Source organism: Thamnophis elegans, chromosome 9, assembly GCF_009769535.1.
Source record: "Thamnophis elegans isolate rThaEle1 chromosome 9, rThaEle1.pri, whole genome shotgun sequence".
NCBI lineage: Eukaryota > Metazoa > Chordata > Lepidosauria > Squamata > Colubridae > Thamnophis > Thamnophis elegans.
In genome coordinates, this window is record NC_045549.1 from 70,469,528 (window position 1) to 70,479,527 (window position 10,000).

General features: G+C 45.6%; 1 protein-coding gene across 1 annotated transcript in view; it reads left to right on the forward strand.

Annotated features, from left to right (window-relative positions):
• The window catches only part of PCDH7 (protocadherin 7), a 638,376-nt gene that overhangs the window by 267,963 nt on the left and 360,413 nt on the right, over positions 1 to 10,000 (forward strand). The window lies entirely within an intron of this gene.

The window sequence follows — 10,000 nt, forward strand, 5'->3', positions numbered from 1 at the left end:
GTGTGCTCCCACTGCAGTGGTGGGTTCCGGATTCCGTTCCAACTGGTACGGTTGGAACGGGCCCGGCGTCGTCCACATGGATGCTTCCGTGAGCCTCCGTGATGCTCCAGCTGCTCAGCAGAGTGTCACGCAGGCGCTGTATGCACATACTGCGCGTGCATATGCGCAGAAGTGCAGAAGACTTAAAAGACAGGTAAGGAGCTCGGGCGGGCGAGTGGGCCCTCCAGAGCACCGTACCGGAACGGTATCCAGTGCTTCAGACAGGCTCCGGTATGCCCATACTGGAGTATACCACCTGCAACACACAACTGTACCACTGCACCCACGCATGCCCACATGACCCCTTGTCCCCTGCACATGCACATGTGCCTTCCGCATGTGGCCTACCCCCCAAGCATGTGCGGCAAAGACCTGAAAATCAGCTGGCTGGCGGGAGGTGCTCATGCATGCGTCATGTGGGTGATGGCTCATGTGCCCGCAGAGGTTTGCCATCATGGTGCTATATCATGTCAGACAAATGGCTGTTCACTCACTTCTTCAAACCCTCATGGTAGATCACCCACAACTTCTGAAAGCAGCCGTTCCACTGATGAATTATTCTCACTTAATTGTAAGAACAATTATCAGGAGGCATTTTTCCATCCGTCTGGGTTGGCTCTCTCTTTGATAATTTGCCATCTGTTGTGTCTTGTTTGGCCCTCAGGTGCTTTGGAGAATTGGTTCATATCTACAGTAGCACAAACCACCCAAGTTAGCTTATGAATTGAAAGTGCACACAATTATATCATCCCTGTGTGAAACTTAAGTTTCCCCTAAATACTGGAGTGGAGCTTAAATTGTTGTATCCCCTTCTTTCTTTAAAATAGTATTTATTAAATTTTTAAACATTTAAAAAGACAAACAACAAATGTACACTTGTAACAGCATTTCCATATCGGTATCCATATTTCCGTAACAATCCTATTTACCCCAAAAATCTATTTCTATATCATATCCTAAGTTATATCCTTATTTAATACTCTCTATAACATTATACAATTTACACTTTATCCCTTAAGTTTGGCATTTACTCTCATCCAGGAATACCATCTATTCCAAATTTGATAGTACTCGGTTTTCTTCCCTCTCCTTCATTTCCATAGACAGACTATCCATTTCTGCACATTCATAGATTTTCCTTCTTATAATCGGGTCTGGGGGAGCATCTGTTTGTTTCCAGTTCTGTGCTAGTATGATTTCTACTTGCAGTTAATATGTGTAATATTATGTATTGTAATATTTTCTCCATTTTCTCATCGAAGATTCCCAGGAGAAACAATTTCGGTTTCAGCTCTATCCCTTGCTCAGTTCTCTTCCAGTCATTTCCTGATCTTACGCTAATATTTTCCAACCTGGGACAAGTCCGCCACATGTGATAGTATGTTCCCTGCTTGTACCCACATCTCCAACACTTTGGCAATCTACCACCAGCCAGAATGGCTAAGATGCTGTGGTGGGTTCCAGATCCCATTGAAACCAGTACAGTTGCAATGGGGCCCAGCGTCCTCCACATGAATGTACGCGGCATGCACATGTGTCTTACCTTCCAGTGACATCTCCACAAGCCTCTGCAACGTTCCAGATGCTTGGCGGAACATCGCACAGGCGCTGTACACACCATGTGCATGCGCAGAAGCGCAAGAAGGCTATAAGGACACATAAGGAGTGTGGGCGGGCGGGCGGGCCCTCCAGAGCACCGTACTGTACCAGTACCTGGTGCTCTGGCCAGGCTCTGGTACGCCTGTACTGGGGTGTACCGCCTGCAACCCACACACTGCTAGAATGTTTCCAAATGGTTGTGTCCCCCTTTCCAATACGGTTGTTCTTACTATTTACTAGATGCTGGGAAGGATCTTTGATGAAGTCTTGCCTATACCTTCAGTGTTGGAGAATAGAGCAGGGGTGTCAAACTTAATTTCATTGAGGGCCTTGTCAGGGTTGTGCTTGCCCTCAGGGGGCTGGGATGGGGGTGGTCAGGGTGGGGGTGGCCAGCTTGACATCACTTGTGTCAGGGCGCCTGTGGCGGCCCAAGTGTTCTGCCATGAAAACGGGCTCCGGGGTTTTGTTTTCAGCTTTGATGGCCTCCTGTAACCCACTGCCAATGAAAATGGAGTTCAGACAGAGCCGTGTGTGGCCCTCCGAACCTCGGTTTTTGCTGGCAGAGGCACTTCAGGCCAGTCTTTTGCTGTTTCCAGGGCAGGCCTGCGAGAAAGATCCAACCCCCAGGCCTTGAGTTTGACACCCCTGTCCTAGAGTGTCAGTTAGGTCTTCAGATTGCCTTGATATTTTGAATGAACATGAATGAATTCCAAATCACAATTAATGCATGGATATGTCCATGTGGAAGCTTGTGGTGTCAATTGGTGGCGTCAGGATCTGGTGGCCCGCCAGTGGCCAGCAGAGCTGGCAGCAGATTCAGACAGTGAGGAGGTTGGGGAGGAACATGGGCCAGTCCTGGAGACTGAGGAAGACTCTGATGAGGGCTCTGCATTGGAGGCAGAGAGGGGGCCAGGGCTTATGCCAGTTATAAGCTGCCTTTAGAGTCAGACATCAGTGAGGCAGATGAACAGTTGGAGCTGTTCCCAGTGTGCGCATGGACAGTGTTGCCAGTTGAAGGGAACAGCTAAAGAACAGGGATCGACTTGAGAGTAAGACCACAAGTGGACAATGAATGACCCCTCCCAGAGGAAATAAAAGAGGAGTGAAAGGGGAGTGGAGCTTGCAGGAGACAATTAGTTCACTTAATTGGTTCCTTACTCTCCGAGACCTCTTGCCACGTTTTGCAGATAGTGGCCTGTCAGCTCTCCAAGCCAGATAAGGTCTGTGACTGTAAATCCTCCCTTGAAAGACTTTGCTGGATGTGAATGAGAGGAATTCACAGCTAATTAATAAAGGGTTTTTTTGTCGGGACAAGGAGTTTGCTTCATGCTCTTGGGAAGCCTCGGTCAGAACACCCTGTCATTTCTAGCAGGGATAACTTTTATGGGAAGGAATGAAGGAACAGAAACATTTTCATTTTTTCCTCTTTCTCCCATCCCCCGCCACAATTTTCTGCTTTTTGAGATCCCTGATGTGGTCGGGCTGTCCAAACCACAGATGTTGGTTTTTTTAAAATGCCCAAGTGTATGGTAGCGCTACCGACAGCCAGACCATACTGCACTAGTTATAGCATTTGTAACGTCTAGCATCGTTCTGGGCTTTATTCACATAGATTTATACAATTTCCATCTGCTGAATCTGTGACAGCTTTAATCCAGGCCCTGGAAAAAAACACACACACATACTTCTCTTTGTGTTATTTTAACACATCAACCAGCTGTTCATGGATCCCTCCAGCCTGCACCTGTGGGTGACGGGAAGACATGAAGTTTGAATGTCTGGGTGGGACGGCATAACATAGTGATATATTTGAAAAAGAGGATGCCTTTTGAAGGATTTTCCATTGTGGCTTAGACAATAAAGTTCTCTAAACCCCTGAGACAACTCTTAGGGCACTTCAGAATCACCAACAATGAAAGAGAATAACAGGAGTTTAAAGAACCTTGGAGGTCTTCTAGTCCAACCCCTGCTCAGGCAGGAAACCCCATACCCGTGATGGCAAAACCTATGTCACGTGTGCCACAAGTGGCACATAGAGCCATATCTGAGGGCAAATGAGGTGTTCCCATGTGTCAGCTCCCTCCCGGAAGGAAACTGTTTTCACCCTCCCCAGGCTTCAGGAAAGCCTCCGGAGCTGTGGATGGTGAAAAACAGGCCCAACAGGCCTACTGGAAGTTCAGAAACAAACTTCCGGTTTGTCCATTGGGCTGTTTTTCCCCCTCCCTTAAAGCCTGGGAAGGGCAAAAAATTGGACCAATGGGCCTACCGGAAGTTCAGAAACAACTTCCGGTTGCCCATTGGGCCGTTTTTCCCCCTCCCTTAAAGCCTGGGAAGGGCACAAAATTGGACCAATGGGCCTACCGGAAGTTCAGAAACAAACTTCCAGTTTGCCCATTGGGCCGTTTTCCCCCTCCCCTAACGCCTGGGAAGGGCAAAGAATTGGACCAATGGGCCTACTGGAAGTTCAGAAACAAACTTCCGGTTTTGCCCATTGGGCTGTTTTTCCCCCTCCCCTAAAGCCTGGGAAGGGCAAAAATTGGACCAATGGGCCTACCGGAAGTTCAGAAACAAACTTCCGGTTTGCCCATTGGGCCGTTTTTCCCCCTCCCTTAAAGCCTGGGAAGGGCAAAAAATTGGACCAATGGGCCTACCGGAAGTTCAGAAACAAACTTCGGTTTGCCCATTGGGCCGTTTTTCCCCCTCCCTTAAAGCCTGGGAAGGGCAAAAAATTGGACCAATGGGCCTACCGGAAGTTCAGAAACAAACTTCCGGTTTGCCCATTGGGCCGTTTTTCCCCCCTCCCTAAAGCCTGGGAAGGGCAAAGAATTGGACCAATGGGCCTACTGGAAGTTCAGAAACAAACTTCCGGTTTGTCCATTGGGCTGTTTTTCCCCCTCCCTTAAAGCCTGGAAGGGCAAAAAATGGACCAATGGGCCTACCAGAAGTTCAGAGGCTTCAGTAAGGCCTGTGTGCATGTGTGTTTGTGGGGGGGGGAGCACATGGGGGTTGTGCATGCATGGGTGGAGAGGAGGGCATTGCATTAGGGATGTGGGCACACACCAGTGGTGGGTTCAAAATTTTTTAGAACCTCTTCTGTATGTGTGGTCTGCGTTGTGGGAGTGGCTTGCTGGCCATGTGACTGGGTGGGAGTGGCTTGCCAGCCATGTGACTGGGTGGGAGGGTGGCCAACTTGTAAAATGTGGTGAAACTCACTTAACAACGCTCTTGCTTAGCAACCAAAATGTTGGCTCAGAAACTCTGGCATTCGAAGCTCACAAGCCTTAAAGCTGTCAAGTTACAAGACCTTTCCACCCCTAACCCTTTAGGGAAAAAAACCCAGGGGTGTTCAAAGTTGACAGCTTTAAGACTTGTGGACTTCAACTCCTAGAATTCCTCCTCCAGTCATGTTGGCTCAGGAACTCTGGCATTGAAGTGTGCAAGTGTTAAAGCTGTCAAGTTACAAGGCCCTTGCACCCCTAACCTTTAGAAAAAAAACCAGGGGTGTTCAAACTTGACAGCTTTAAGACTTGTGGACTTCAATTCCCAGAATTCTTCCTCTCGCTCTTCATCTTGATGATGTGCGGACGGGCGGGGGGAGGGAGCTGGAACTGGTTCTAAGGCCGGTAGATTTGTGGAATCTCTTCTAAAGAAGAGGTTAGAACTGGCAGGAACCCACCCCTGGCACACACATGTGTGGTATTGCACACACCCTTTTGGCACCCGAGCAGAAAAAGCATTTGCCATCATTGCCCTATACCATTTCAGACAAACAGTTGCCCAATCTCTTCTTAATAACTTCCAGCATTCACAACTTCTGGAGGGAAGTTGTTCCACTGATTAATTGTTCTCACCGTCAGGAAATTTCTCCTTAATTCCAAGTTGCTTCTCTCTTTGATGAGTTTCCATCCATTGCTTCTTGCTAAAGATTGCCAACAAACCACCCAAGAAGCATCTGCTCTTTAGGGCAGGAGTAGAGATTCTGTTGTGATTGCATTACATTTCTTGGCATCCATGAGCATGACTCACGAACAGTGGGCTGGAATTAAAATCCAAAGATATCCACACCATCACAATCCTTGAGTGACATTCATAGAAAATGAGACTGCCAGCATTCCAAATAGCATCCAAAATTAAATTGGAGTCCGAGGCAAAGCATTGCTCAAGTTCCCATTTATTAAGAGAGCCATGTTGGCACATCTGGGAAACCCGAGTCTGAAGGCTTCTCGGTTTTCCCCACCTAGTTGAAAGTTCAAGATCTTGCCTCATCCCTGGTCCAATCTCCCACTGCCATGCTGGCAGCTTCCACCCATCCAGTTCCGGTCAGGTGCAGAGACAACGGATGACCTTGGCTTTCTAGAAAGAATGTTGTTATGGCTGCATATCATCTAACTCCTTACAATCCCCACCTCCCATTTTCCCACCATAGAAAATGCATAGTAGAATAATAGAAGGTGTGGCAGGCCAAAGACCCAAACGAAAAGATGGCTGCAGAATGATGGAATGAGTAGACAGAATGAATGGAATGAGTGGCTCTTGTTATTCCTTTCATTTCCAAGGACTTGGGAAACACAGTGTGCACCTAAAGATAATCCTCGGCTTATGGCCATTCCCTTCACAACCATTTCTGTTGTGAGAAATGTTACTTGCAAACCAGTTATGATTGTTGCACCACCTCTGCAATACACTTCTTTGTAATTTGCACGCTTGGCAAGTGGCTCACCAACGTGTAACCGCTCACAGTGCTTTCGCAGCCCTCCCCAAGCGGTTCTACAGAATCAGCCTGTTGCCCCCAACAATCTGGGTCCTCATTTTACCCACCTTGGAAGGACGGAAGGCTGAGTCAGCCTTGAACCTGGTGCGATTCAAACCTGCCAAACTGCTGTCAGCCAGCAATAAGGCAGAAGTAGCCTGCAGTGCTGTGTTCTAACCACTGCGCCACCATGGTTGTTAAGTGAAGCAGTGCAGTTGTTAAGTGAATCAGGCTCCCCCCTTGACTTGCTTATCGGAAAGTCGCAAAAGGAGATCCCATGATGCCGGGATGCTGCAGCCGTCATAAGTTGAATTTGATTGTATAGCTGTGCGGATGCTGCAATGCTCATAAGTGTGAAAAACAGGTCACGGGTCCCTTTTTTTCAATGCCACTGTAACTTTGAATGAACACTGAACGAACTGTTGTAAGTTGAGGAGTACCTGTGATGCTACCTCACCTGCCCCAGCATTCCCTGCTTCCCTTCACCCTTCTGTTATTCATGTATTCCTGTATTTCATCATTTATTTTATAGTTTTGCTATTTGCTACTGTTATGTTTATACTTCTTTCATTGCTCTGTTTTTAACTCTTGTAAGCTGCTTAGAATAGCCCACAAAGAGATAGGCCGCAAATAAATTTAACAAATAAAATAAAGCACGCATAGATAGATGATAGATGGATGGATGGATGGATGGATGGATGGATGATAGATAGATAGATAGATAGATAGATAGATAGATAGATAGATAGATAGATAGATAGATAGATAGATACAGTAGGTAGTTAGGTAGTTAGGTAGTTAGTTAGGTAGTTAGTTAGTTAGTTAGTTAGTTAGTTAGTTAGTTAGGTAGGTAGGTAGGTAGGTAGGTAGGTAGGTAGGTAGGTAGGTAGACAGACAGACAGATAGACAGACAGACAGACACAGAGAGACAGATAGATAGATACAAAGAGATTGAAAGAGAGATAGAGACAGAGAGATAGACAGAGGTAGACAGACAGACACACACAAACACACACACTGAGAGAGACAGACAGATAGATACAGAGAGATTGAAAGAGAGATAGACAGAGAGAGAGAGAGAGAGAGAGAGAGAGAGAGATAGATAGATAGATAGATAGATGATAGATAGATAGATAGATAGATAGATAGATAGAATAATGGATAGATGGATTGGTGTATGGAGTAGATAGATAGATAGATAGATAGATAGATAGATAGATAGACAGACAGACAGACAGACAGACAGACAGACACATGAAAGAGACAGACAGATAGATACAAGAGATTGAAAGAGAGATAGAGATAGATAGGCAGAGACAGATAGATAGACACAGACACACACAGAGAGAGATAGATGATAGAGATAGAGATATGCATATATTTATAATTTTATACAGCCACCCATCTCATTATCTTAACTCTGGGGAGCTAATATAAACAACATAACAGTAACCGCTCAATTGGCAACTGGCAAGGAACTGGAATTAAGGACAGATTTCCTAACAGTATCCCAAGACTGCTTCTTCAAGAGGCAACTGGACTTTCTGATTTTGTTTTGAAGATGTCTCGCTTCTCATCCAAGAAGCTTCTTCAGCTCTGGCTGGATGGTGGGGAATGGAAGGATTTATATTCCTTGCAGACAGTTGGTCATTTTCATTGTTTTCATAGAGTCGTTGAGGCCACTTGGAGATTTGTCTGTGTCCTCAGGGTCAACTGAGTAATGCAATTGGGCATGGAGCCTTCTTGGAACTGTTGAAAGGAGCTGTGTTGTAGACTGGAGATAGATGATGTCATATCCTTCCCCCTCTGTTGAGAGAGGACAATTTTGATAGAGATGGCCTCCTTGACCCCTGTTTCAAACCAGCGATCCTCCCTGTCCAAAATGTGACTTTGCTATCTTCAAAAGATTGTCATCTATCTGCAGTCTATAACACAGAACTTTTAACAGTTTCAAAACTGTTCCTTAATAATTCTTAAATGTCCCCTGGCATTTTGAGAAAACTGAATGGAGTCAGTTGCTCTTGAGCTGTTAAATATCCAACCTTCAGCACACATACACACACACACACACACACACACATTGCAAATCTGTAAAATTTGCAAAACTGCTCCATAATGAACTCAAAATGCCAATGCAGATGTATGTACCATATTTTTGGGAGTATAAGCAGGGCTGGATTTAGATGAAAAGAGGGCCTAGGCTATTCCACTTATGAGGCCCCTTTCACCTCCCATTTTTAAGTTTGTAAATTACATGAGAGACAATAAAATACATCATTACTGTGATATATATCAATATATATCAATATATATCAATATATATAGCTGGCCTCCCGACGGAGGGCGGCTCTGCTCTGCGGCAAAGGCAACGAGGCCAGCCGCCTCCCCTGCTGCGCTCAGCTGCCCGGCTCGGCCCTCTCGCCCTCACCTGCCTGGCCGCTGGTGGGCTCTGCATCGACGGGGCGGCTACTGGGAGCGGCCACACCTCTCGCCCGACCGCCGGTGCCGGGAACGTGGGGGGGCTCCCCAACTGCTGTGGCGCTGGAACGATCTTAACCAATACATTTTTATGTTTGTTTATTAGTCATATGCGCAGAATTTCTCCTTATTTTCGGTTCAGTGTTTTAGTGTTCACTGTTTTTAGAATAGTGTAATTTTAATTTTGCTAACAATTTGAATATAGGCCCCTCTTGATCTTGAGGCCCTAGGCTGAAGCCTAGTTAGCCTATAGAAAATCCGGCACTGTATACTGTATAAGACACTCCGAAGTATAAGACGCATCTAGCTTTTGGGGAGGAAAACAAGGGAGGGGGAATCTGCCTCTACCTCCCAGCAATTTGCCTCCTTGAAACAAACAGCAAACAGCATATACACAATATACACTGTTTGAGGTGTATTTCTGTGCATGTGTGCCTGACCCATAGAAATAGCAAAGAATTGGAGGAATGTACATTATGGCAGTATATTAATGCCAGATAGTTTTCTTAATGTAGTCACACTAACTCCTCCCAATTATTTAAATAGATCTACTCCAAACATCAGAAAGTTAGGGTCTAATTAGACAAAAGGACACTGTTACATTTCAGACTATACTTTTACAGAAGCTGTTAAAATTAATGTGCTTTCTGGAAGTATAGTTATTATCTGCTATTTAAAAGAAGATACAATAGCACTGGGCCTCTTCAGATCAAGCATCTATTTTAAAAAGCTTTTGTTAAGTTGCCTAGAACATTAATAAAGCAGTCTTGAAAAAATAAGTCTAATTCTATAGGCATTTATAGTAATTGACTTACCTCCTTGCAGCAAACAGCCTGATTAGCATTAAAAAAATCTGCCTCCAGTAATTTGCCTCCTTGCAGCAAAGTTTCACTTTCAATTTCAGCATGGGCCTCCCAATAATCAGCTGTTTCAGGCTGCAGGGATTGCTATAGCCTATTGCCGCCTCTGCAAGCTCCATTTTCCCCATTTGCTCCAAGGAGGTAAATTGCTGGGAGGCAAAGGGTGGGGGGCCGGTGGGTGGATTGGAAACATTCAATGTATAAGACGCACCCAAATTTTCAACCCTCTTTTAGGGGGTAAAAAGGGTGCGTCTTATACTCTGAAAAAGTAGCA